Source organism: Coptis chinensis, chromosome 7 (genome assembly GCF_015680905.1).
Source record: "Coptis chinensis isolate HL-2020 chromosome 7, ASM1568090v1, whole genome shotgun sequence".
Taxonomy (NCBI): domain Eukaryota; kingdom Viridiplantae; phylum Streptophyta; class Magnoliopsida; order Ranunculales; family Ranunculaceae; genus Coptis; species Coptis chinensis.
The window spans coordinates 88,288,372-88,313,812 of record NC_141462.1 but is presented as its reverse complement, the minus strand read 5'-3'; the positions used below and the strand labels follow the sequence as shown (position 1 = coordinate 88,313,812).

General features: G+C 35.3%; 2 long non-coding RNA genes across 3 annotated transcripts; both read left to right on the top strand.

The window, feature by feature from the left end:
- The first annotated feature begins 107 nt into the window (after positions 1–107).
- LOC147489715 (uncharacterized) lies at positions 108–2,294 on the top strand. 2 transcript variants are annotated; one of them, XR_015201968.1, is made up of 3 exons: positions 108–598; positions 1,945–2,023; positions 2,101–2,144. It is a non-coding gene; the product is annotated as an uncharacterized LOC147489715 (long non-coding RNA). The 2 variants fall into 2 exon arrangements; XR_015201969.1 differs by having other exon boundaries at positions 1,945–2,294.
- A 3,293-nt stretch (positions 2,295–5,587) lies between these two features.
- LOC147489714 (uncharacterized) lies at positions 5,588–9,902 on the top strand. Its single transcript, XR_015201807.1, has 5 exons — positions 5,588–5,857; positions 6,034–6,838; positions 7,727–8,557; positions 8,672–8,864; positions 9,627–9,902. It is a non-coding gene; the product is annotated as an uncharacterized LOC147489714 (long non-coding RNA).
- The last annotated feature ends 15,539 nt before the right edge of the window (positions 9,903–25,441 follow it).

The following is a 25,441-nucleotide window of genomic DNA, read 5'->3' as shown; positions in this document are numbered from 1 at the left end:
AAGAAAATTTGAAATCTTGGTCAAAATTGACGTTCATCCAATTTCGTTGCATTATTTATTGAGTTCTGATAATGATTCGAACATTTTTTATCACAACAAAACTTTTGCTTTAAGGTGACAGCCAGAGTCTTAATACGAGATGGCTCTGTGGCTCTGTGCATATTAACGGTTTACTATTGTTTGTATCATCAATACTATGCAGTAGAGCAATTTTATCGGAAATAAGATAGGAGCTGTCTCCCTCAAGGTCTTTTAATTTAACGAATACCTAAATGCGTACATTCAAGTTTCTTTTATTAGTACCGAAGTCTTGGATAAGACTAGACTTGGTCCGAATTCCAAACTATGTGCTCAATAATACCCTATAGGAGGTCCACTTTTGGGTCCCGCAGGTTTACAGGCCAAAGCCCATAGATCACTTGGCGGGCCGTAATGCTTCTTCACAATGGCATAGCGCACGACTGCGCGCATGCTCCTGGCCTTTTCAAACTGTAGGCACCTTTGCTGAATGAAAATTGCTGGGCTCAATGGATTTCATAGACTTTTTGAGTACAATGTGGATGTCGATGTGGACATGTGGTCCTCCTACGCCCATAAGGTTAGTGATAAGTATATCTTCGGCCACTTAATTTTGCAGAAATACTCAAATGTGGATGTATTTCTCTTTTCTTTTTCTTTTTGTTTTTGTTTGTAGTTTCCTAAAAGATGGAGAATTCTTTTCTCATTTTTATTTTTTTGTATTTCATAGATTTTCCATTATTCAAAAAACTTGTTTCTAGAAATTGTCAATTTGGTATAGAAAACAAAAAAGAAAAATAATTGCAAATGGGCATGATTCGTTTGGGCATAAATGTTATGCACCTATGGACAGTTTACCAAAAAAAATATGTGCTATGGGCAAAGAAAGTTAAAAATAAGTGGAGACCATAGTTAGCAATTCGTAATGCGGTAAAAATTCGATATGGAAAGTATTTGAATAAAATTCAAGCTTCGATAAGAATTTGTTTTTTCAATTCGGATTAAAAAAAACATAAATAGCAAAAGTTCAGTTCGTAAGTAATTCGAGTATAATGCGAAACTAAACAAAAATACGATAAAATTTGACAGCAGACTTATAGTGAAAATATAATAAATTCGTGAATATTCAAGAATTATTTGTCGAATTGCTAACTATGGAATCAATACGAGAGTTAATTAAGTTAATTAATCGATAATTAATGATTTCTTGCTGAATTAACGAATAATTCCGTATAATTGAAAAATACGACCTTTTTTAAACATTTTCCAAATAAAACGATAAATTCATGAATTATTCGCCGAATTGCTAACTATGGTCCCATTGAAACAAGGCACAACCCTACTTAGAACCTATATTTCAATGGTTCAACCATCTTTTGATTGATGAAAGTATAGTACAAAAAATCCCGATATATCACGATATTTGGAGATATCTATCCAGATTTCAGAGAAAGATATATAAATATCACGATATGTTCAGAGATATATACGACTGTAAATATCGGTGATATTTTGACGATATTTTGTGATATTTGGAGATATTTTGCGATAGTTTGTGTATGTAATCATTTTATTTAATATTTACCATTATATTTCAAATAAATATAAATAATGTATCATGTTATATCAAAAAATATTCACAATATCTACGATATTTGTCGATATTTTGGATATATCCACGATATTTACATGTGAAACAATATCAAATATCTCCAAAGAAAAAGATATATCCACGATACATATCTAAAAATGAATATCAATAAATACTCATATCCTGACATTTTGTACTATGGATGAAAGTATGAAACTAAGTGAAGAGCAAATTAGACTTTCAAAGTTTCAAGCTTGCAAAATGTGGACATTTCCGTACATGTTTGGTTTTATGAAAACAACTTAGCGAATTTAAATCCTAGAATCTGTTTGTAGGTCCTTGAAAAGCAATCCAAAGTCAGCCACTCAGCCACATGGCTTTGTTGAGTCGGGCTTTGATGGTGACTCTACTGAGGTTGGTCAGTGATGTAAATTGTGTCAATGGCTCGATGCTCATAAAGTTAGGCTTAGAACTAAGAGTTTTTTTTGCAGGAAGACAGCAGGAGCATTTTATTATATGGTAATGAAAAATTGGAGCATTGCGTTTTATTATATGGTAATGAAAAATTGGAAAGCATTTGGAGTAGGAGCTATACAATTGTATGTTACTACTATTATGTTAGAGTATGTTTGTTATGATAGAAACATTATGAAAAAATAATGAAAATAAGAGTGGTTAATCTTTCCCATAGTTTTTAAGATGTCTGTTTAACTATAGAAAGGAAATGAGTTTTTCCACAGATAAACAAAATCATAGAAATTGAAAAGGTTTTGTATCCTTAGCTAATCCTTGAAAATTTTGAGAAAATAAAAAGAAATTGATAGCTAGGGACTCTCTAGTCTACTAGCACACCCAATAATACAATTATTAATTTCCATAACTTTTGCAAACAAATATAATTATTCATTTTCTCAATTTATTTATTTATTTATTTTTATTTATTTTTTTTTTTTATTTTTTTTTCTTACCAAACACACACCATTTTGAAATTATTTCATTTCCATTCTATAGTAGACCACCCATTTTATTTCATTTCATTTCCATTAGCTAAAAGGATTAAGTAGTATTACCTCCCACACTAGATAAGCCAATTAGGATTTTCTCCCTACTAGATGGGAAATTAGGGTCTCTCCCTCCAAACACACGGTCAACTTGGTTTGACTATTAATTTTTAAGTCAAATGATTGAAAATTACACAATTGCCCCCACCTAATTAAAATTGAACATTTGTTTTTTGAAAATAATGAGGGTATTTGTATAATTTTCAGTTGCTTGACTTGAAATTTGCTTGACTTGAAATTTAACGGTCAATCTAAGTTGACCATGTGTTTAGGGGGGAGACTTTAATTGGCTATCTAGTGGGGAGAAAATTCTAATTGGCTCATCTGGGGGGTTCATACTTAATGCTAGTTAACTCCCATTCAAATACCATAAATCCAGGTCTATGCTTGACTAGCTCTAATTGAGATATGAGTTGAATAGTTTGAGTGTGTGATTTAAGACATCAATGGCTAGACACTTTAAGACTAATGCACTATTCTCTATTGAAGACCATTGGAGTAAAACTGTCAAAGTTCCCCCGGACTTGGCCAATATTATTATGGGATATGCAAATTACAAACTAGGAAGATTGATAGATCATCGTTGAGTAATCTTACAACAAATTTCAACTTCTGCAACAAAATGGTTGCAATTCAACGAAGACTAATTATAGAATCCGTAGCTGTGGGAAGCTTAGACCGTAATTACTTAACACTTTCCCTGAATTCCATATCTTTCGGAGATTTCATTCGGTAAATATAAGGCATGCTATTGAAAGGAGTGGTTAAGGTTGGTTTTCTCTGAGGACGTGCTTTAATTTCATAACTTTCATTCAACCGAACTGTGATGAGACTTGAGAGTAGAAAAGAAGTATTCATACCCCTTTTCATTTTCCCTAGTGTTACTTTAAGCATAGTACAAAATATTGCGATATATATCGATATTTCATAGATAGATAAATAAATGCTGCGATATTAATTTGGGTAAATACCAGTGCAAATATCGATGAAATTTGTTGATATATTGTGATATTTTGACGATATGTTTTGTTATCGATATTGTCGGAGATAATTGGTGGCTTTTGGTGCTGGTGATTGCAAATCGACGAAGAAAATAAAAAAAATGCTACTCCTACCTCTCCCACACGAGCTAATCTACCCTCTCCCACGCGAGCTTGCCCACCCACGAATTTTGATGGATATAAAAGCCCATTCTTCTCCATTCTCCCACTCCTTCAAACTCAAACTAAAACTCTATCGGCTTTGCTTGGATTTCTAGTGTGCTACTTCTTTCTCTTAAGAGTTTAATCCATGTAACTAAATACTCCGGTAATTCTCCACATCAATTTTGTTATAGTTTTAATCCCATACCTACCTTTGAGTTATTAATTCTAACTAACTCATTTCATTTTCGAAATTTGTATTGCATGTGAAACTGTAAAGCTGCATTGATCTCAGTTGGACTAAATTGTCATTTCGGTCGCTTTCCATAATTATGTGAGCAATTTCTGGTGTTTGTGTTTAGGATTATTGTCTTGATCAGCTTGTTAACCATGTTTGTGAAAATGAAAGGTTTTGGTTTAGGAAGAAAAGTAGTTCTAAGTATCAGTCTGTTTGTCTCACTACACCAGAATTTTAGAAATAGGACACATTCTTAGGACTATATACCCCGTCTCCAATTAGGAATGAAAAATATCGTCATAAGTCCTTTGAACACCGTCGTACTTGTTTTTTAGGTTGACTAAGGTTGACTGAAGGACATTAGTTATCGTCCCAAAATAGAGACGAGATTTATTGTCTTTCCCGGTTTCAGTGACCGTCGTAGATGAATTTTCTGAGAAGGCGATTGCCCACGCGCCCAATATTTCACTATCCCGCCCAATAATTCTTTCTTTCACTAACCCTAACCCTAGTGTAAAAGGAAAGTGAGGGGTTGGTGGGAGGGCTTTGAAGTAAAGCTTTGTTAGGTGTCACTTAATAGTGAGAGCTTCAAATCTTTCTCAAATCGGCAAGAGCTACATATCTCTCTCTCTCAAGTTTGGTAACCCCTCATCTCTCTCTCTCTATCATCAATTTTCGTTTTTGTTCAATACCTCAATTTCTAAACCCCAATTTCCATTCTAGGGTTTCTTATATATATATTATGATGTTTACTTTTATTTTCAGCTTGCAATTCTCGAGGGTCACATGTTCACTTCAAGGTAACTTTTTTTCTTCTTCTTTCCTGATTTTAGATTTGTTATTATTCATTTGTATACAGATTAATGAGAATTAGCTTAAAACTAGTATATGTTGTACAAGAAATGAAAACTTGGAAAGATGAGTTTTTTTTTATAAACTTCATTGTTGGCGTTATGGACTGAGGGAGCTCTCTATTGTTGAAAGAGTGAACAAACCCCTTCACTAATTTGTCGACACAGTTTTAGGTGCGCACTCTACTGCCTTGAGATATATGATTTGCTTCTCAATATAGTATTGTTGTATCCCTGGGCTGCACAGATATGGGTTGGGTAAGTGGGTTTAATCATTCTTTTGTTGTTGAGGGTGGGTTATTCAAATTGTTTTTTTGTTGTGAAGATTGCAGCTTTGTCAATGTATACCTAAAAAATGGCCTGATTAGATTAGCTGTACTGGTTTTTAATTTGGTATTAAGGTGTTGTGAAATATGAACTTGGAAAGGAAGTTTTGGTTATCTTGATTTTAAGCTACTAAAAATTAAAGATATAGTTGTTCGTGTATGCCTATAACGAAGATAATGTGGAGATAATATGTGAAAATAACATGTTTATACTAGATATTTCTAGATATAAAAAAATTGAATATTTTTCAATTTTATTTATAGTCGAGTGTTTGAATTGTTTGACTTTACCTTACATATAGTAAAGTGTTTGAAGGTTGTCTGTTTAAGTTGTCTCGTTACTTTTGAGTGTACTTTTTCGTGACTACATACTGATCCACATACTAAAGCACATCTTTTTCATATAAAAAAGATATATTAGCTCAGCGCTCTTAGCATATATATACTTTTATTATACATAAGAATTGGAGAATGTTCAAGCATCTTGAGACCCCCCACCCCCGGTAAAATAAACTCTATAGTAACTGTTGAGTCTTTTTGCAGGAATGTGTAATGCAATTTTTGGCGCAAAAGACCGTCATATATGTCACTCATCAATTGGAGTTCTTGGATGCTTCAGACCTTGTTCTAGTATGTCATTAGCATTAATTTGATACCATATATTTCAATAACTCGCCTCAATTTTGAATGGCGCCAATACTAACAATATGTAATAGATGTTGTCGTACCAGCATGACTTTAAGAGAAATTGCAGCACCCTTTACACTGACATCACAATTCTTTTTTTGCCTATCCCCCAATCCCAGGTAATAAAAGATGGGAGCATTGTTCAGTTAGGAATTTATGAAGATCTGATTGCAGACCCCTATGGTGAACTGGTCAGACAAAGGGCTGCCAACAGACAATCCCTATGCCAAGTTACTCCACATGAAGATAACATATTGTTTACGTGTGGAACCAATCCGATCAATCAAACTTATCACACAGAAGACAAATGGGCAAATCTGATATTAAGTAACAATAAAGAGGAAGTAACAGAAACCGGCAGACTGGCAGAGTGTAGTGGCAAGTTTATTCAACCTTTGTGTCTTCAGCATATAAAGGATCTCTTATACCTGTTATTCTTCTCTGTCAAGTACTTTTCCAATTGCTACATATATGAAGCAATTATTGGATTGCTTTGGCGACCAAGGAGGAAAGTGTATTAAGTAGAAAAAAGCTCATAGAAGTGTTTGTCCTGTTGTCTAGCGGGAGCTCTATATTTTTCTTGGGAAGGGATGTTTTGCTTGCAACCATTGCCATTGAGACTGCTCAGAGGCTCTTCCTTGGCATGATCAACTCTGTTTTCCAAGCACCTGTTTTATTTTTCTATTCCACACCCTCGAGTCAAGTACGTAACAGGGTAAGTCAACCTTTGAACACATGAAATGCTAGTTACATTTCATTGCTTGCATTCTATTTGATTTTTTTGATTGGGATTATATGGGTTAAGAGTTAAGCTGATTATGAATGTCACATGAGTTCTCCCACCCATCGGTCTCTCGTCCATCCCTCGTTCTCCGTCCCAGTTCCCTTTCTAGCTGTCTCTCTCTCGCTAGCAAGAAAATAAAGGTAATATTTTTTTTCGTTTTTATTTAAGAATGAACTGGTATATTCTTAAAGTTATATAATAATTTTATTTTACTAAATATTGTGCAAATACGTCAATTGGGAGTAACCCATCATATCACTTGAAACTTGAATTTGAAAGGACTTATTTGTGTGTATGTGACTAGTGATTGAGTTGTTTAGTTTATCAGCTGATAAACAAGTTCTTTTATAAGCACCTAGCTGTTTGGACACATGTATAATAGGGTACAAAACTAACCCCACAACTAAATCAATGCCATAGGTTCCCGAGACAAAAACAAGGTTTTGTGGAAAAAAGTACCTCTGTTAAAGTTTCATGCAAGAATTGGTGTGAAATCTTTCCTTTTGAAGTTTTAGCCCCCACTTTTGACTGGTTTTGGTAATCTTCATGGAAGATAAAAAGGAGTTGAGCCGTGTAAGGGGAATCCCACGAGTTTGGTTGTGTTGCATTGTAGTTACTTACTATATCTCTTGAGGTTATTTTCGACTTAGATATGCATAAGTTTAAGTTACCTTCTTGTTCTTATATGTCTTATTTAGTTCGAACTCATGAACTTACTCCATCTTGTTCCTTGAAAGGTTTTTATGAGTATTGATGCATACTATATTTCTCATATATTGACTGGATTGCAACCACAAACCCTATGAATGAAAAAAGACTTTTTCTTAAGCTATTAGAACTATATGTATTCGCTCTTTTCAATTGCATATAGACCCAACGTTGAAGGTCATTGGGTTGGTTACAAAACCAATTTTAGCTGACTATTTGCATACACTGAGTTCTGTTTTCTAGGTGATCACCTTGAGTTTAATTTGTTAAATAACCTAAATCATCTCCTAATTTGAATGTATATCTTTGTAATTTGGCAGGTTGTTCAGCAAGCATTACATGTTTTAACAAATATTCTTTCTCCTAAACTGGAAAATGACTATGCGCATATACTAGAAGTGTTTATGGAAAACCGTGGTATCTTGGTTCTATTTGAAAACCTTTGCTTTGACTTTGTTGGGGATCTGGATGTCATTGATTCCTGCCCCACTGTTGTGTGTCGAATACTTATTGGCTTGTCAGGTGACAAGAGAATTGTTGATTCATTGAATAGTCTGGAGGTAAAATTTTCTTACTCTGGCATTCACTCTTACTTTTAAGTGCTAATTCCAGCAGATTATGAAATGCAAAAATTAGTGAAATCAGTCTTAAATTTCAATATGGCAATGTTATACGTCACTGTAAAAATCTTGAAATAGATTTTAGAGAACCATTTCCTTTCTTTCTATGGATATAGGTAGTAAAATATTTATGTAGATAGTGTGGTGTAGGTTAGTTTTAGATGAAGTTTGATAGCAGATAACCAGTCCAGCTATACTGGAGAACGATTCAAAAGGAAGCCAATTACTTAACATCCAAGAACAACAACTCGATCCCATCTAGCTATGAAATGTTGTAGGGGAAATCTCTGAATACTTTGGCTAATATAATTTTTCCTAATGTTGTTATGATAGTTAACTGTTCATAAACAATGAATATAAATAGAACTTGTCAACAATCGAAGCATTTTACTATGTATGTTCCAACTGACAGTCTCGTTTTAGATTGTGGAGAAGCTATCACAGCTTATTATAGATTGATGTGACACACCTGGTGGTGAGCAGGGGAAGCACCAGTTTGAACTTGCGCAAGCAGCAGATGTTTTGATTGCGGTAATTGTCAAAATTCTGTCGTCATATTCAAATATGTATCTTATTTTGTTCCAAGAAAAGCAGACCAGAAACATCTCCACGGACTCAGATACCATTTTTTTTTCATTGTTGTAGACCATAACAACTTCAGGCCGTGCAAATACCTCAGATACAATTGATGCTTCTGGCTGAGTGGCTTTCTTTGCCTCTGAAAATGCAGCAGGGACAAATTGGAAAGACATCTTGCAGATGCATAGATGTTTGACATGGCATGGATGGTTACACACAATGACCGCCATAAAATATGATACTAAATTTGTATGTAGAGGTATGTTAGCATGAATTCCTAAAAATTGTGATCTATTTTTTTTTTTTTTTTACTTCGGATCCCTTTTTGTCATGTTGATTTGTTTGTTTTCCTTGCATGAAATACCCTCTCTTCATGAGTCACCATTTTGTGTGCCTGTGTTGATTAATTCCTAGTTTTTGTATATTCCTCCTGGGAAATGATATGTATCCTTATTAGGGAAATCCTCCTCGGAAAATATATAGATTCATTACACATTTGCAGTTTTATATACTTTTCAGTAATCTAGGAAATGAGCTATCAATGGTATTGTTGAGATGGTATTGTTGTCACTACTCGTTATTATGCTATCAATATAACTCTAATTTGCAGTAATAGAAGTTTCGGTATTCTCCTACATTCGTTATGTTTGTGTAAATGAGCTGATCAATTCCTTGATTGTTTTGTTTCTTGAATGTTTGTTTGATGATTGCAAGGTTCACAAAATTGAAACTTTATTGTTGTTATCACTACTCGTTTAAACGGGTAAGTTTCTACGAACATGAGAATTATATCATCTTGAATATGTACATTTTTTTTTCTCGAGTCCTTCATATGATAGTGTTAAACTCGCTTTCACGGCAACTCTTACATGATAGTTTCAATGATAAATAGCCTACTAGATACTTAAACCGTGATGTTTTCAGTAGTGCCCTTTGTGCTAATTATTTGATTTTAGTGTTTAATTTATGAATGCTATTATTAGGTATATGGCCATAAGTAGTCTTGTACATTAACTTCCAGGTTCATTCGGACAAACCGAAGTCTACACTTGCTGGAGTGGAGCTGCACTGATAAGGCTCCTGCCATGTTGTACGTTTGCTTATGCTTTCGCTAGCTGCTTGTTCCATCTCTAGAAAATAAATTCTCGAGGCTCTTTACCCTCATGAAAGGTTGTGCGACTCAATGAAAGACCAAATTGCGTAAAAGTGATGAAGATGGGAATTTCAAAGCACAAATTGTTTTTTTTTTCCATTATGTTCTTATTATTCATTGTGTACTTTAAAAGCTTAGTTATCTATTGGCAATCAACAGCTTGAAAACATTGTAAATTTTGGAAAACCAATGTATAATATATCAAATTTTGAAATGTGTTGTTTTAGTATATTTGTGTAATTGATTTTATGATATAAGAATCATGTAGTGGTGTTGGTGAAAAAATGGGTTATACCAAAGAAAATTAATTATTTTAAAAAAAATACTTTAAACAAATACTTCCCTAAGACAATACACTATGAAAATGTGTCTTAAATTTAAGACGAAAATTTACGACGGTTCAGTACGTTCTAGATTTGAAAATAAGTAGTGCTAGGAAAAAGGAAATTTGCGACGGTTTTGAATGTCCTATAATTAATGACGGCGTTAAGTGTCGCATACCCGTCGCATTTCTAATTCGCTTTACCATGCATTTTCCCATCATTAATATTAATGATAGGGCTATTCGCAACGAACTCTAAGACACCATTTCCCGTCGTAAATCTCGATTTAGGATGGCAATTTCCGTCGTTTTTGGCCTTTTTTGGTGTAGTGTCTGTCAATCATTCTTCCAATTTGAGAAGTGGAGTAGGCAGCTCCATGCATCAGGGTCAGGACAATCTAGTGTGTTAGTGTGTACAACACTAAAATTTATGTTCTAACAAACACTAGTTAATAAGTTTGAAGTGTATGTTGTTGCTGAGGCATTGATGTTCAGAGTTCAGACTTGTTATGGGCTGTGTAACGTCCGTATTTTTAAATACGTATTTTCTATTTAATCAATTAATTAAATTATTTATTTTTAAAAATTCATCGGATTGGACTCGGGATACGTGGGCCTGGTTTTGGGCCCGAGTCGGTGTTGGGCTTGGGTTTCGGACCCAAGTATATAAACACATTTTTCTAGAAAATAGGGTTCAGAGAATAATAAAATAATTAAAAATGGAGGCAGAGCATGAAAATTTGGATTTCGGAGGGTGGGCCTTGGCTCGGACTTCGGAGAAATTAAGTAGGAGTCAATTCATCTGTGGTGAGTAGCTATTTTGCTATCTCACCGAACTTATGGTTTTATGTGTATTGATACTGTTCATTATACTGTTGTGTTGGACTTCGTGCCATTTGTTTTATTACACTTTGTTAAATTTTGGATTTGTGATGAAACTGTTAAACCTGCGGATTACTCACGAACTTAAACCGCCGAAAGCTCGGCTGAGGCGTTAATGTCGGTTAACAAAACTAAAATAAAGAAGTCGCATCGCCTGTGTTATTTGAACTCTTAATGGAGGTTTGAACTCGAACCTTGTTTGGGCTGGCGCGGCTAAAGCCCAAAGAACCATATCGGCCAATATGTAGATTGAATTGTTGTATGATTTTGGTTGGTTGTGTGATTATGGTTTGATGATGGTGGTAGTGGATTGGTCGATTGGGTCTTTGGAGAGTGGGAGTTCGAAGCTTGAAGGTGCGTCAATGGCATACCTTGGGCGCCCTTCGAGAATTTGATTTTTATGGTTTTGTTGTTTTGTTGTTGATTGAAGATGGAGGAATTGGTTATTGGTTGGTTAGTGGTGGTTGAGGGTTGTGTGGGTCTGTCGATTGAAGCTTGAAAACAAGCTTTAATGGAGGTCGATTTTGTAGATCTAGTTTTTGAAGAAGATATATATTGATTGATTTGGGGTTTTCGATTTTATTAATGTTGTTGGGTTTGTTATGGGGATTAAAACCACCTGATCAAAAGGGGTGGTCGATTAGTGTTTGGTGGTGGCGGATTTTTGGGTGGTTGGTGGTCTTTGTTGAGAAGATGACCGAACTTGGGCTTGGGCCGAAGTTAGATCTTTGGGCCAAAAGCTAATTAGTTCATTTAGGCGAACTGTTTTTAAGTTCTTGGGCCCTAGCTTGTTTTGTTTGGGCGGATTCTATTTTAAGTTGTTGGGCTCGGTTTAGATTAAGTGGTTGGGCCAAAATCTAACTAGTTTTCTTGGACCGATTTATATTAACGTTTTTGGGCGAAACCACTTAACCGTTTGGGCGATTCGATTATAAGTTTTGGGCCGTGAACTAATATTGCATGGACGATCCATTGGACTTAAAATAGATCCAATCGGGTCGTAAAATAAATAAGTGGACTTTTAGACTTTCGGGTTCTAAGGTTTGGGCTTGGCAGGGTTAAGGTACGAACCATGACCTTGGCCATGAGCCCACGAGCCATACACACCTTGCCCTTAGCCATGACCCATGGCTATTAATTATGATTTTGTCGAACACCTAAAACGATAGTTTGAGTTTGACTTTGACTTGGACAGTTTGACTTTAACTAGGACAGTTTGACTTTGACCATCGACCGTTGACTTTGACGGTTGACTTTGACCTTTGACCATGGACGGTTGACTTTCACCTTTGACCATGGACGGTTGACTTTCACCTTTCACTTTGACGATGACAGTTTGACTTTGACCATGACATGTTGAGTTTGACCTTGACCATGAGGTGTTGACCTTTGACCGTTGACTTTGACCGTTGACTGTGAATGTTGACTTTTCCAGTTTTTCATATGTTTGTTTATATGGATATATATATAGTAATAAAATACTGTCGGATATTGTATAACTTGGTTGGTAAATTATCTAATTTAGATTTGACGTGAGTAGTGTGTAAAGCATATTGGGCTTTGATTGTGGACTGTGGACTGTTTATTTGTGCTACGTTTTATGTGTATATTATATGGACACATATAGTAATAAAATGCTGTGGAAGCTAGTATATATTTGGTGGTCATTATCTAAGAAAGATTTGACCTTGATGTTGTGTATTTTTGACACGTGATGATATTGAGATGTTATGAGACATTATATTCCTAATACGTTATAATAAAAATGTATGTGATACGTTGAAGCATTATGACATGATATCATATGTTGGGATATTTATATTAATGCAATATCTTGGAGAAATGTATATACACTCCATTATTTTATATGTGAGATGCTAATATAGCATTGGTGAATATTTATCCAGTGTGGTGTAGTGCAATAAGATATTGGCACGTGAAAGTATGAAATATGGTTATGAGATATATTGAGATATTTCTAGAGATTGTGGCTTAGTGCAATAAGGTAATTGACCCGCACGCGTGATATAGTAGAAATGTTTATGAGTCATAGATGTATGACACTGAATAAATTACGTAACGAAAATCCTAGAACCGACTACCACAACTCATGTGATTGGCCTTCGGCGTTTCGATTAAAATTTGAATGGGCCCTTCCGGCGTTCGATTAAAAATTTGAATGGCCTTGGTGCCCTCCCGGTAGCCGAATATTGGCTTGATTATTCCGTTAAGCAAAATAGAACGATGATGTGCAATATTTTATGCCGAATAGTGGCGGTGCTTACATAGATTTGGCTTCCGTGTGAGGATTTACGGTGTGTGGCATCCTTTCGTGGTGGTTACTACGAGTGGCTCATTATGTAAAGGGGAGGCATGTGGATGTACATGTTCGGCGTTGGGTTGCGATTGTGGTAGCCAGGGAAACTAGGTAAGACATAGATACGACGTGATTTTAGGGACACACAAAGAAAGCCTGAAATAATCTAATTATGGTAATATGTTGGTAAATGATATATCTCTAGATAGATGATTTGTATATGGTTGGCTGGTTATTTGTTTAGTTAGAACCTAAGGCGCCTCGATGGAGGAACTACATGCCTTATTTATGATGTGTATAGTTTGTTGTGTGGTTAGTGGGAAGTTAAAAGCCTCGATTGGAGGAACTACCTGCCTAGATTATTGAACTTAAGGATGTTGTATTAGTCGTTAAAAGTTAAGGCGCCTCGGTGGAGGAACTAACTGCCGTATGGATTATGTATATATATGTATAAGTATATTTGTATTTTAGGGCTACTCACACCAGCATTTTTATAATGCTGACCCGATTTGCATGTTTGCTTATCGGGTGTGTTCATTAAATGAACATAGTTGATAAGTCTTGTGAGTTTAGTGATGAAGAAGATTGGTTGCTGCTTGTGGTTTGCGTTAGCATTGCATCTCAGGTTGTGTTTTGTTTTCCCTTGAGGTGATATAGATTTTCAGTTGAGATAATATTATTTGCATTTTCATTTGTAAATTGTTTTATAATGAAGAGGACTTTGTTTAAGTTAAAATTTTTATTGGTTTTAATTATCCATATTTTAAAACTGTTTATGGGCTTTTGGAAGTGGAGAGAGTCGTCACACCCGGAGATCGAAGAGAGGGGAACAAATAATGTTTTTCCAACTCAATTCGAAATTGAGGTGTGATGATTTGGTATCGGAGCATTTGGTTAGCTTAGACTAGGGTGAGTCTAGGTGATTCTCGGATCGTGGTTTATGGGTAGTGTTTAAGGAGTTTTATTTTCAAAAACTATTTCCGCTAGTTGTTTTATTATTACAAATAAAAGAAAAGAGATACAGAAATAAAGATAGTCAATATTTTCGTGATTTGTTTATATGTGTAATATGTTAATTATTAACGGATTTGATCAAAATGATGTGTGTTGCTATAGTGTAATTTTGTTGTTGGTGATCATTTTCACGTGGAGTATGAATTAAGTATGACAACCTGTCTGTGAACTTTGTATTTGAGTGTTATGTTATTATTCAAGAAACTATAAGATATTTTAATATATATTGAATGAGCTGCATTAAGTGATGACTTTATGACGTACTGAGTAAGGAACTAATTGCCTCGGTGTTGGAGGAACTATCTCGCCTCACTCGTATATTGTAATGGATGGATAGTATTTTTAAAGTATAAGAGATTAATCTGTTAGAGGTGATTAGTTAGAAATAGATTGAATATAATAATAAAATATACATGTATTCTTTTTGAGATGTATATACTTGCGTATATACGTGTATTCTTTTTGAGATGTGTATACTTGCGTATACACGTGTATTCTTTTTGAGATGTGTATACTTGCGTATACACGTGTATTCTTTTGAGATGTGTATACTTGCGTATACACGTTTTTATATTATTGTATATAGATGAACTATTACCGTGCGTATATGATTGATTAATATCGTTAAATTAGTTTCATATGATTTTTGCATATTCGAGTATTTACCCTTAATTGTTTTGTTTCAGCCTATATGATTTTGATAGAGGATATGAAAAAAAAATATTTTTGGATACGTGCTATATTTGATCCAGTTGCAAGCATGCAAGGGTGGTTTTAAAATTTAATATTTCTGAGAGCATGACTAAAGTAAATATAAAGTTTTATTATAGTATCCATGACATGAGTAATTTTTATTTTAAGTGTATCAGGATACTAATTTTCTTTTATGCATGATAATGAAAGACTCCATAATGTTTTATATCGGGATGAACTTTCTCCATATTATTGATTAGTTAAGTAGAATATTAATTTTTCGTAGAGTTTGCTACGTGTCAAGAAACTGCATGCTTATGAGTAATGATATATTTATCTTGCGTTTAAGTGACAGTAATAATTTGTTTTAATATAGACAGTTAAACTGTAATAGGTTTTGTAATGGCATGAAGATATATATTCGGGTATTATTTAAAAAAATAATTAATACCAATGTTATCTTGCTTAAGTTTAATCAACGTGCATTCTTGTATAGGTTCTAAGTTAATAACCAACGCGTTTTGTTCAGATATAGTTTTTCGTCCAGAATCTCGGGACGAGATTCTTTTGAGATGTGTATATCTGTAACGTCCGTATTTTTAAATACGTATTTTCTATTTAATCAATTAATTAAATTATTTATTTTTAAAAATTCATCGGATTGGACTCGGGATACGTGGGCCTGGTTTTGGGCCCGAGTCGGTGTTGGGCTTGGGGTTTCGGACCCAAGTATATAAACACATTTTTCTAGAAAATAGGGTTCAGAGAATAATAAAATAATTAAAATGGAGGCCGAGGCATGAAAATGAAAGCCGGATTTACGGAGGTGGGATTGACGGCTCGGACTTCGGAGAAATTAAGTAGGAGAATTTGTTCATACAGGTGAGTAGCTATTTTGCTATCTCACCGAACTTATGGTTTTATGTGTATTGATACTGTTCATTATCTTTGTTGTGTTGGACTTCGTGCCATTTGTTTTATTACACTTTGTTAAATTTTGGATTTGTGATGAAACTGTTAACCTGTGATTACTCGAACTTAAAAGCCGAAGCTCGAATGAAGCGTTAATGTCGGTTAACAAAACTAAAATAAAGAAGTTTAAATCTTGCACTGTGTTATTTGAACTCTTAATGGAGGTTTGAACTGTCGAACCTTGTTTGGGCTGGGCTGGCTAAAGCTAAAAAGAACCATATCGGCGATATGTAGATTGAACTGTTGTATGATTTTGGTTGGTTGTGTGATTATGGTTTGATGATGGTGGTAGTGGGTATCGATTGGGTCTTTGGAGTGGGAGTTGAGAGCTTTGAAGGTCGCGTCAATGGCGTACGCATGGGCGCCCTTGATAATTTGATTTTTATGGTTTTGTTGTTTTGTTGTTGATTGAAGATGGAGGAATTGGTTATTGGTTGGTTAGTGGTGGTTGAGGGTTGTGTGGTTTGTCGATTGAAGCTTGAAAACAAGCTTTAATGGAGGTCGATTTTTGTAGATCTAGTTTTTGAAGAAGATATATATTGATTGATTTGGGGTTTTCGATTTTATTAATGTTGTTGGGTTTGTTATGGGGATTAAAACCGCTTTGATCAAAAGGGGTGGTCGATTAGTGTTTGGTGGTGGCGGATTTTTTTGGGTGGTTGGTGGCTTTCATTTGAGAAGATGACCGAACTTGGGCTTGGGCGAGTTGGGTCTTTGGGCCAAAAGCTAATTAGTTCATTTGGGGCCGAACTTGTTTTAAGTTCTTGGGCCCTATTTTGTTTTGTTTGGGGCCGGATTCTATTTTAAGTTGTTGGGCTCGGTTTAGATTAAGTGGTTGGGCCAAAATCTAACTAGTTTTCTTGGACGGTTTATATTAACGAAAACCACTTAACCGTTTGGGGCGATTCAATTATAAGTTTTGGGCGTGAACTAACTAATATTGCATGGACCGATCCATTGGACTTAAAATAGATCCAATGGGTCGTAAAAAATAAATAAGTGGACTTTTAGACTTTCGGGTTCTAAGGTTTGGGCTTGGCAGTTAGGTCCGAACCATGACCTTGGCCATGAGCCCATGAGCCATACACCTTTGCCCTTAGCCATGACCCATGGCTATGACCATGAACCTGTCGAACACGAAAACGATAGTTTGAGTTTGACTTTGACTTGGACGTTTTGACTTTAACTAGGACGTTTTGACTTTGACCATCGGCCCGATTGACTTTGTGGTTGACTTTGACCTTTGACCATGGGACGGTTGACTTTCACCTTTGACCATGGACGGTTGACTTTCACCTTTCACTTTGACGATAGCGGTTTGACTTTGACCATGACATGTTGAGTTTGACCTTGACCATGAGATGTTGACCTTTGACCGATTGACTTTGACCGATTGATTTTGACGTTGAATGTTGACTTTTCCATGTTTTTTCATATGTTTGTTTATATGGATATATATATAGTAATAAAATAATTGTCCGGATATTGTATAACTTGGTTGGTAAATTATCTAATTTAGATTTGGCGTGAGTAGTGTGTAAAAGCATATTGGGCTTTGATTGTGGGTTTGTGAATTTGTTTATTTGTCTTACGTTTATGTGTATATTATATGGACACATATAGTAATAAAATCTTTGTGGAAGCTAGTATATATTTGGTGGTCATTATCTAAGAAAGATTTGACCTTGATGTTGTGTATTTTTGACACGCGTGATGATATTGAGATGTTATGAGACATTATATTCCTAATACGTTATAATAAAAATGTATGTGATCACGTTGAAGCATTATGACATGATATCATATGTTGGGATATTTATATTAATGCAATATCTTGGAAAATGTATATACACTCCATTTATTTTATATGTGAGATCTTAATATAGCATTGGTGAATATTTGCTTACACGGGGAGTGTGGTGTAGTCAATAAGATATTGGCACGTGAAAGTATGAAATATGGTTATGAGATATATTGAGATATTTCTAGAGATTGTGGCTTAGTGCAATAAGGTAATTGACCTTGCGTGATATAGTAGAAATGTTTATGAGTCATAGATGTATGACACTGAATAAATTAAATAACGAAAATCCTAGAGAACGACTACCACAACTCATGTGATTGGCCCTTCCGGCGTTTGATTAAAATTTGAATGGCCTTGAAGGCGGACTTCCGGGCGTTTGATTAAAATTTGAATGGCGGCGGCTGACCCCGGCGCGAGCGAATAATTAACTTGATTATTCCGTTCGCAAAATAGAGCGATGATGTGCAATATTTTATGCGAATAAGTGGCGGTGCTTACATAGATTTGGCTTCCGTGTGAGGATTTACGGTGTGTGGCATCGATTTCGGTGGTGGTTACGCATGAGAGTGGCTCATTATGTAAGGGAGGCATGTGGATGTACATGTTGGCGTTGGTTGCGATTGTGGTAGCCGAGGAAACTAGGTAAGACATAGATCTGACGTGATTTTAGGGACACACAAAGAAAGCCCGAAATAATCTAATTATGGTAATATGTTGGTAAATGATATATCTCTAGATAGATGATTTGTATATGGTTAATTTGGTTATTTGTTTAGTTAGAACCTAAAAGCGCCTCGATGGAGGAACTACATGCCTTATTTATGATGTGTATAGTTTGTTGTGTGGTTAGTGGGAAGTTAAAGACCTCGGTGGAGGAACTACACCCTAGATTATTGAACTTAAGGATGTTGTATTAGTCGTTAAAAGTTAAAGGCCTCGGTGGAGGAACTAAGCTGCCCGTATGGATTATGTATATATATGTATAAGTATATTTGTATTTTAGGGCTACTCACACCGGCATTTTTATAATCTTTGACCCGATTTCATGTTTGCTTATCGGGTGTGTTCATTAAATGAACATAGTTGATAAGTCTTGACAGTTTAGTGATGAAGAAGATTGGTTCTTTGCTTGTGGTTTTGCGTTAGCATTGCATCTCGAGGTTGTGTTTTGTTTTCCCTTGAGGTGATATAGATTTTTCGGTTGAGATAATATTATTTGCATTTTCATTTGTAAATTGTTTTATAATGAAGAGGACTTTGTTTAAGTTAAAATTTTTATTGGTTTTAATTATCCATATTTTTAAACTGTTTATGGGCTTTTGGAAGTGGAGAGTCGTCACACCTCGGAGATCGAAGAGTCGGGGAACAAATAATGTTTTTTCAGTCATCGAAATTGAGGGTGTGAATGATTTGGTATCGGAGCATTTGGTTAGCTTAGACTAGGGTGAGTCTAAGTGATTCTCGGATCGTGGTTTATGGGTAGTGTTTAAGGAGTTTTATTTTCAAAACTATTTCGCTAGTTGTTTTATTATTACAAATAAAAGAAAAAGAATCTGAGAAATAAAGATAGTCAATATTTTATTGATTTGTTTTATGTGTAATATGTTAATTATTAACGGATTTGATCAAAATGATGTGTGTTGCTATATAGTGTAATTTTGTTGTTGGTGATCATTTTCACGTGGAGTATGAATTAAGTATGACAAACTTTGTCTGTGAACTTTGTATTTGAGTGTTATGTTATTATTCAAGAAACTATAAGATATTTTAATATATATTGAATGAGCTGCATTAAGTGATGACTTTATGACGTCTTGAGTAAAGGAACTAATTGCCGCCGGTGTTGGAGGAACTATCTCGCCTCACTCGTACATTGTAATGGATGGATAGTATTTTTAAAGTATAAGAGATTAATCTGTTAGAGGTGATTAGTTAGAAATAGATTGAATATAATAATAAAATATACGTGTATTCTTTTTGAGATGTATATACTTGCGTATATACGTGTATTCTTTTTGAGATGTGTATACTTGCGTATACACGTGTATTCTTTTTGAGATGTGTATACTTGCGTATACACGTGTATTCTTTTTGAGATGTGTATACCTGCGTATACACGTTTTTATATTATTGTATATAGATGAACTATTACCGTGCGTATATGATTGATTAATATCGTTAAATTAGTTTCACATGATTTTTGCATATTCGAGTATTTACCCTTAATTGTTTTGTTTCAGCCTATATGATTTTGATAGAGGATATGAAAAAAAATATTTTTGGATCGTGCTATATTTGATCCAGTTGCAAGCATGCAAGGGTGGTTTTAAAATTTAATATTTCTGAGAGCATGACTAAAGTAAATATAAAGTTTTATTATAGTATCCATGACATGAGTAATTTTTATTTTAAGTGTATCAGGATACTAATTTTCTTTTATGCATGATAATGAAAGACTCCATAATGTTTTATATCGGGATGAACTTTCTCCATATTATTGATTAGTTAAGTAGAATATTAATTTTTCGTAGAGTTTGCTACGTGTCAAGAAACTGCATGCTTATGAGTAATGATATATTTATCTTGCGTTTAAGTGACAGTAATAATTTGTTTTAATATAGACAGTTAAACTGTAATAGGTTTTGTAATGGCATGAAGATATATATTCGGGTATTATTTAAAAAAATAATTAATACCAATGTTATCTTGCTTAAGTTTAATCAGCGTGCATTCTTGTATAGGTTCTAAGTTAATAACCAACGTTTTGTTCGTATAGCTTTACGTCCGAATCTCGGGACGAGATTCTTTTGAGATGTGTATAGCTGTAACGTCCGTATTTTTAAATACGTATTTTCTATTTAATCAATTAATTAAATTATTTATTTTTAAAATTCATCGGATTGGAATTTCGGGATCGTGGGCTGGTTTTGGGCCCGAAGTCGGTGTTGGGCTTGGGTTTGGACCCAAGTATATAAACACATTTTTCTAGAAAATAGGGTTCAGAGAATAATAAAATAATTAAAAATGGAGGCAGAGCATGAAAGCTGGATTTCTGGAGGGTGGAGCCTAAATTACTCGGACTTCGGAGAAATTCGTAGGAATTTGTTCATATACAGTGAGTAGCTATTTTGCTATCTCACCGAACTTATGGTTTTATGTGTATTGATAATCGCTCATTCATTATCTTTTGTTGTTGGACTTCGTGCCATTTGTTTTATTACACTTTGTTAAATTTTGGATTTGTGATGAAACCTGTTAAACCGCGGATTACTCGAACTTAAACGTAAAGCTTCGGCCAGGCGTTAATGTCGGTTAACAAAACTAAAATAAAGAAGTAAATCTTTGCTGTGTTATTTGAACTCTTAATGGAGGTTTGAACTGCCGAACCTTGTTTGGGCTTTGGCGCGGGCTAAAGCCCAAAGAACCATATCGGCAATATGTAGATTGAACTATTTGTATGATTTTGGTTGGTTGTGTGATTATGGTTTGATGATGGTGGTAGTGGGTTTCGATTGGGTCGGAGAAAGTGGGAGTTCGAAGCTTGAAGGTGCGTCGATGGACGGCGCATGGCCCTCCTTGATAATTTGATTTTTATGGTTTTGTTGTTTTGTTGTTGATTGAAGATGGAGGAATTGGTTATTGGTTGGTTAGTGGTGGTTGAGGGTTGTGTGGGGGTCGATTGAAGCTTGAAAACAAGCTTTTAATGGAGGTCGATTTTTGTAGATCTAGTTTTGAAGAAGATATATATTGATTGATTTGGGGTTTTCGATTTTATTAATGTTGTTGGGTTTGTTATGGGGATTAAAACGCCTGATCAAAAGGGTGGTCGATTAGTGTTTGGTGGTGGCGGATTTTTGGGTGGTTGGTGGGCTTTGTTGGAAGATGACCAGAACTTGGGGCTTGGCCGAGTTGGTCTTGGGGCAAAAGCTAATTAGTTCATTTATTTAACTGTTTTAAGTTCTTGGGCCTAGCTTGTTTTGTTTGGGCGGATTCTATTTTAAGTTGTTGGGCTCGGTTTAGATTAAGTGGTTGGGCCAAAATCTAACTAGTTTTCTTGGACCTTTATATTAACGCGTTTTTGGGCGAAACCACTTATTTATTTGGAGGCGATTCGATTATAAGTTTTGGGCCCGTGAACTAATATTGCATGGACGGTCCATTGGACTTAAAATAGATCCAATTAGGTCAGGTAAAATAAATAAGTGGACTTTTAGACTTCGGGTTTAAGGTTTGGGCTTGGTCCGGTTAGGTCCGAACCATGACCGGCCGTGAGCCATGAGCCCATACACCTTGCCCTTAGCTTATGACCCGTGGCTATGACCATTAACCCGTCGAACACCTAAAACGATAGTTTGAGTTTGACTTTGACTTGGACAGTTTGACTTTAACTAGGGCGGTTTGACTTTGACCATCGAAAAACTTTGACCATGGACGGTTGACTTTCACCTTTGACCATGGACGGTTGACTTTCACCTTTCACTTTGACGATGATGTTTTGACTTTGACCATGACATGTTGAGTTTGACCTTGACCATGAGGTGTTGACCTTTGACCGATTGACTTTGACCGTTATTTGTGAATGTTGACTTTTCCAGCTTTTTTCATATGTTTGTTTATATGGATATATATATAGTAATAAAATAATCGGATATTGTATAACTTGGTTGGTAAATTATCTAATTTAGATTTGACGTGAGTAGTGTGTAAAAGCATATTGGGCTTTGATTGTGGATCGTGGATTTGTTTATTTGTGCTACGTTTTATGTGTATATATTATATGGACACATATAGTAATAAAATCTTTGTGGAAGCTAGTATATATTTGGTGGTCATTATCTAAGAAAGATTTGACCTTGATGTTGTGTATTTTGACACGTGATGATATTGAGATGTTATGAGACATTATATTCCTGTCACGTTATAATAAAAATGTATGTGATACGTTGAAGCATTATGACATGATATCATATGTTGGGATATTTATATTAATGCAATATCTTGGAGAAATGTATATACACTCCATTATTTTATATGTGAGATGCTAATATAGCATTGGTGAATATTTGCCCACGGGAGTGTGGTGTAGTGCAATAAGATATTGGCACGTGAAAGTATGAAATATGGTTATGAGATATATTGAGATATTTCTAGAGATTGTGGCTTAGTGCAATAAGGTAATTGACCTGCACGTGATATAGTAGAAATGTTTATGAGTCATAGATGTATGACACCTGAATAAATTGCACGAACGAAAATCCACAGAACCCGACTACCACAACTCATGTGATTGGCCCCTTCCGGGTTTGCTAAAATTTGAATGGCCTTCGGGCGACCTTCCGGCGTTCGGTTAATCGAATGGCCTTCTTCGGCGACCCTCCGGGCGTAACCGAATAGTGGCTTGATTATTCCGTTCATGAAAAATAGAACGATGATGCATAATATTTTATCTTAGAATAGTGGCGGTGCTTACATAGATTTGGCTTCCGTGTGAGGATTTACGGTGTCGGCATCCCGCCCGGGGTGGTTACGCCACGAAGTGGCTCATTATGTAAAGCGGAGGCATGTGGATGTACATACCACGTTGGGTTTCGATTGTGGTATGAGGGAAACTAGGTAAGACATAGATCTGACGTGATTTTAGGGACACACAAAGAAAGCCCGAAATAATCTAATTATGGTAATATGTTGGTAAATGATATATCTCAGATAGATGATTTGTATATGGTTGGTGGTTATTTGTTTAGTTAGAACCTAAAAGCCTCGATGGATGAACTACATGCCTTATTTATGATGTGTATAGTTTGTTGTGTGGTTAGTGGGAAGTTAAAGCCTCGATTGGAGGAACTACACCGCCTAGATTATTGAACTTAAAGGATGTTGTATTAGTCGTTAAAAGTTAAAGGCTTCGGTGGAGGAACTAAGCTGCATTATGGATTATGTATATATATGTATAAGTATATTTGTATTTTAGGGCTACTCACACCGGCATTTTTATAATGCCGACCGATTTGCATGTTTGCTTTATCGGGTGTGTTCATTAAATGAACATAGTTGATAAGTCTTGGCAGGTTTAGTGATGAAGAAGATTGGTTCTTTGCTTGTGGTTTTGCGTTAGCATTGCATCTCGGGTTGTGTTTTGTTTTCCTCGAGGTGATATAGATTTTCGGTTGAGATAATATTATTTGCATTTTCATTTTGTAAATTGTTTTATAATGAAGAGGACTTTGTTTAAGTTAAAATTTTTATTGGTTTTAATTATCCGCATATTTTAAACTGTTTATGGGCTTTTGGAAGTGGAGAGCGTCACACCTGGAGATCAAGAGTCGGGAACAAATAATGTTTTTCAGTGCATTCCGAAATTGAGGGTGTGACAGTGCGTATTGGTTTTCATGCCAAAGCTAGTAACAGAGCGCACTGTGGAGGGAATGAAAGTTTTAGGGCAAAACTTGCATTGCAGTACAAGTCTTATTTATGCGTCCATTGAAAAATTCTTGATGTCTGGGCATTTCCAATAGATATGAAGATCTAGTTATGGAGAATCAATTAATCAAAGACAAACTTGTTACTTAGGTATAGAAAGGTAGATTACAACAAAATTCATCACAGTAATCATTCCCAAACAGAAGTTCGGTCTATTTCAGATGTCCATTGTTACGACTATCGTTGCTCTATGACAGAAAAGTCTTCAGGCAAAATGAATCGCTGCGGTTAAACCTAATAATCTATGCAAAGGAAACTAACGGATTACATTATATAAGACTCAGACATGTTGGGCATCAAGAAAAGGAATTTCTATATGTGTTGGCACTCATTCCATTGAACTTTGAACCAGGTAGCAGACAATCAAGACGCATCTGTATTTTACTTCCTCTCTTCTTTGGTTTTTGAGGTGGTTTGGTTCCAGTCAAGCGTAAGAAATCCTTTTCTATCTCTTCCTTAGTGAGTGAGATCAAAACCTTTCCTTTTTCCTTCATCTCTATATCAGTCTTCCTGGAATGCGGGTTTGGCCTATCATACTTGGAGTTACTATTCGTATCATTAGCAACATGAGCAGCAGTACTACTCCTTCTTGGCCTTAAATTCCATGGCTTCAACTTCAAGTCATGTTTCACTAAAGATTGTTGTTCCACGTGGTCATCAGTAGTAGTAGAGCTGTGGTTCTTGATCACCAGTTTTTCATGACCCTTATTCTTTTCAACGGGAATATGAATCCTCATTTTTGCCCCAGTTTCTTCTTGGATACTTAATCCTGCGATATTTTTATCCGTAGTACTACTAGTAGATTGATTCTTCAACAAAGAACCACTATTGTTGAGTTCATCAAATTCAGATCGGGGGTCGATGAGTTTGTGACATGAAATCTCGTTGATAAGATACTTACTAGGTTTTAGTTGTTGCAACCTGAAGCCGTCTCGTTGATGATTAGGTATTGTTGCAATAGCTGCCATTGAAGATTGTTTTTTTAAGTGTACCATTTTTTAAGGTGGACAATAGTCACAAAACCACTGAAAGTTTGAGTCTTGGTTACAGTTTTATAACAAACGAACCCTTTTTGGAAACTTGTTAATAAGCATATTAAGCCCTACTCGAATTCGAAGACAATTACTTGCGTAAATGTAGTTGTACGAATTTTAATTGGTTTAAAACTCTATATCTAAGTGACTGCCCCTGGTGTCGTT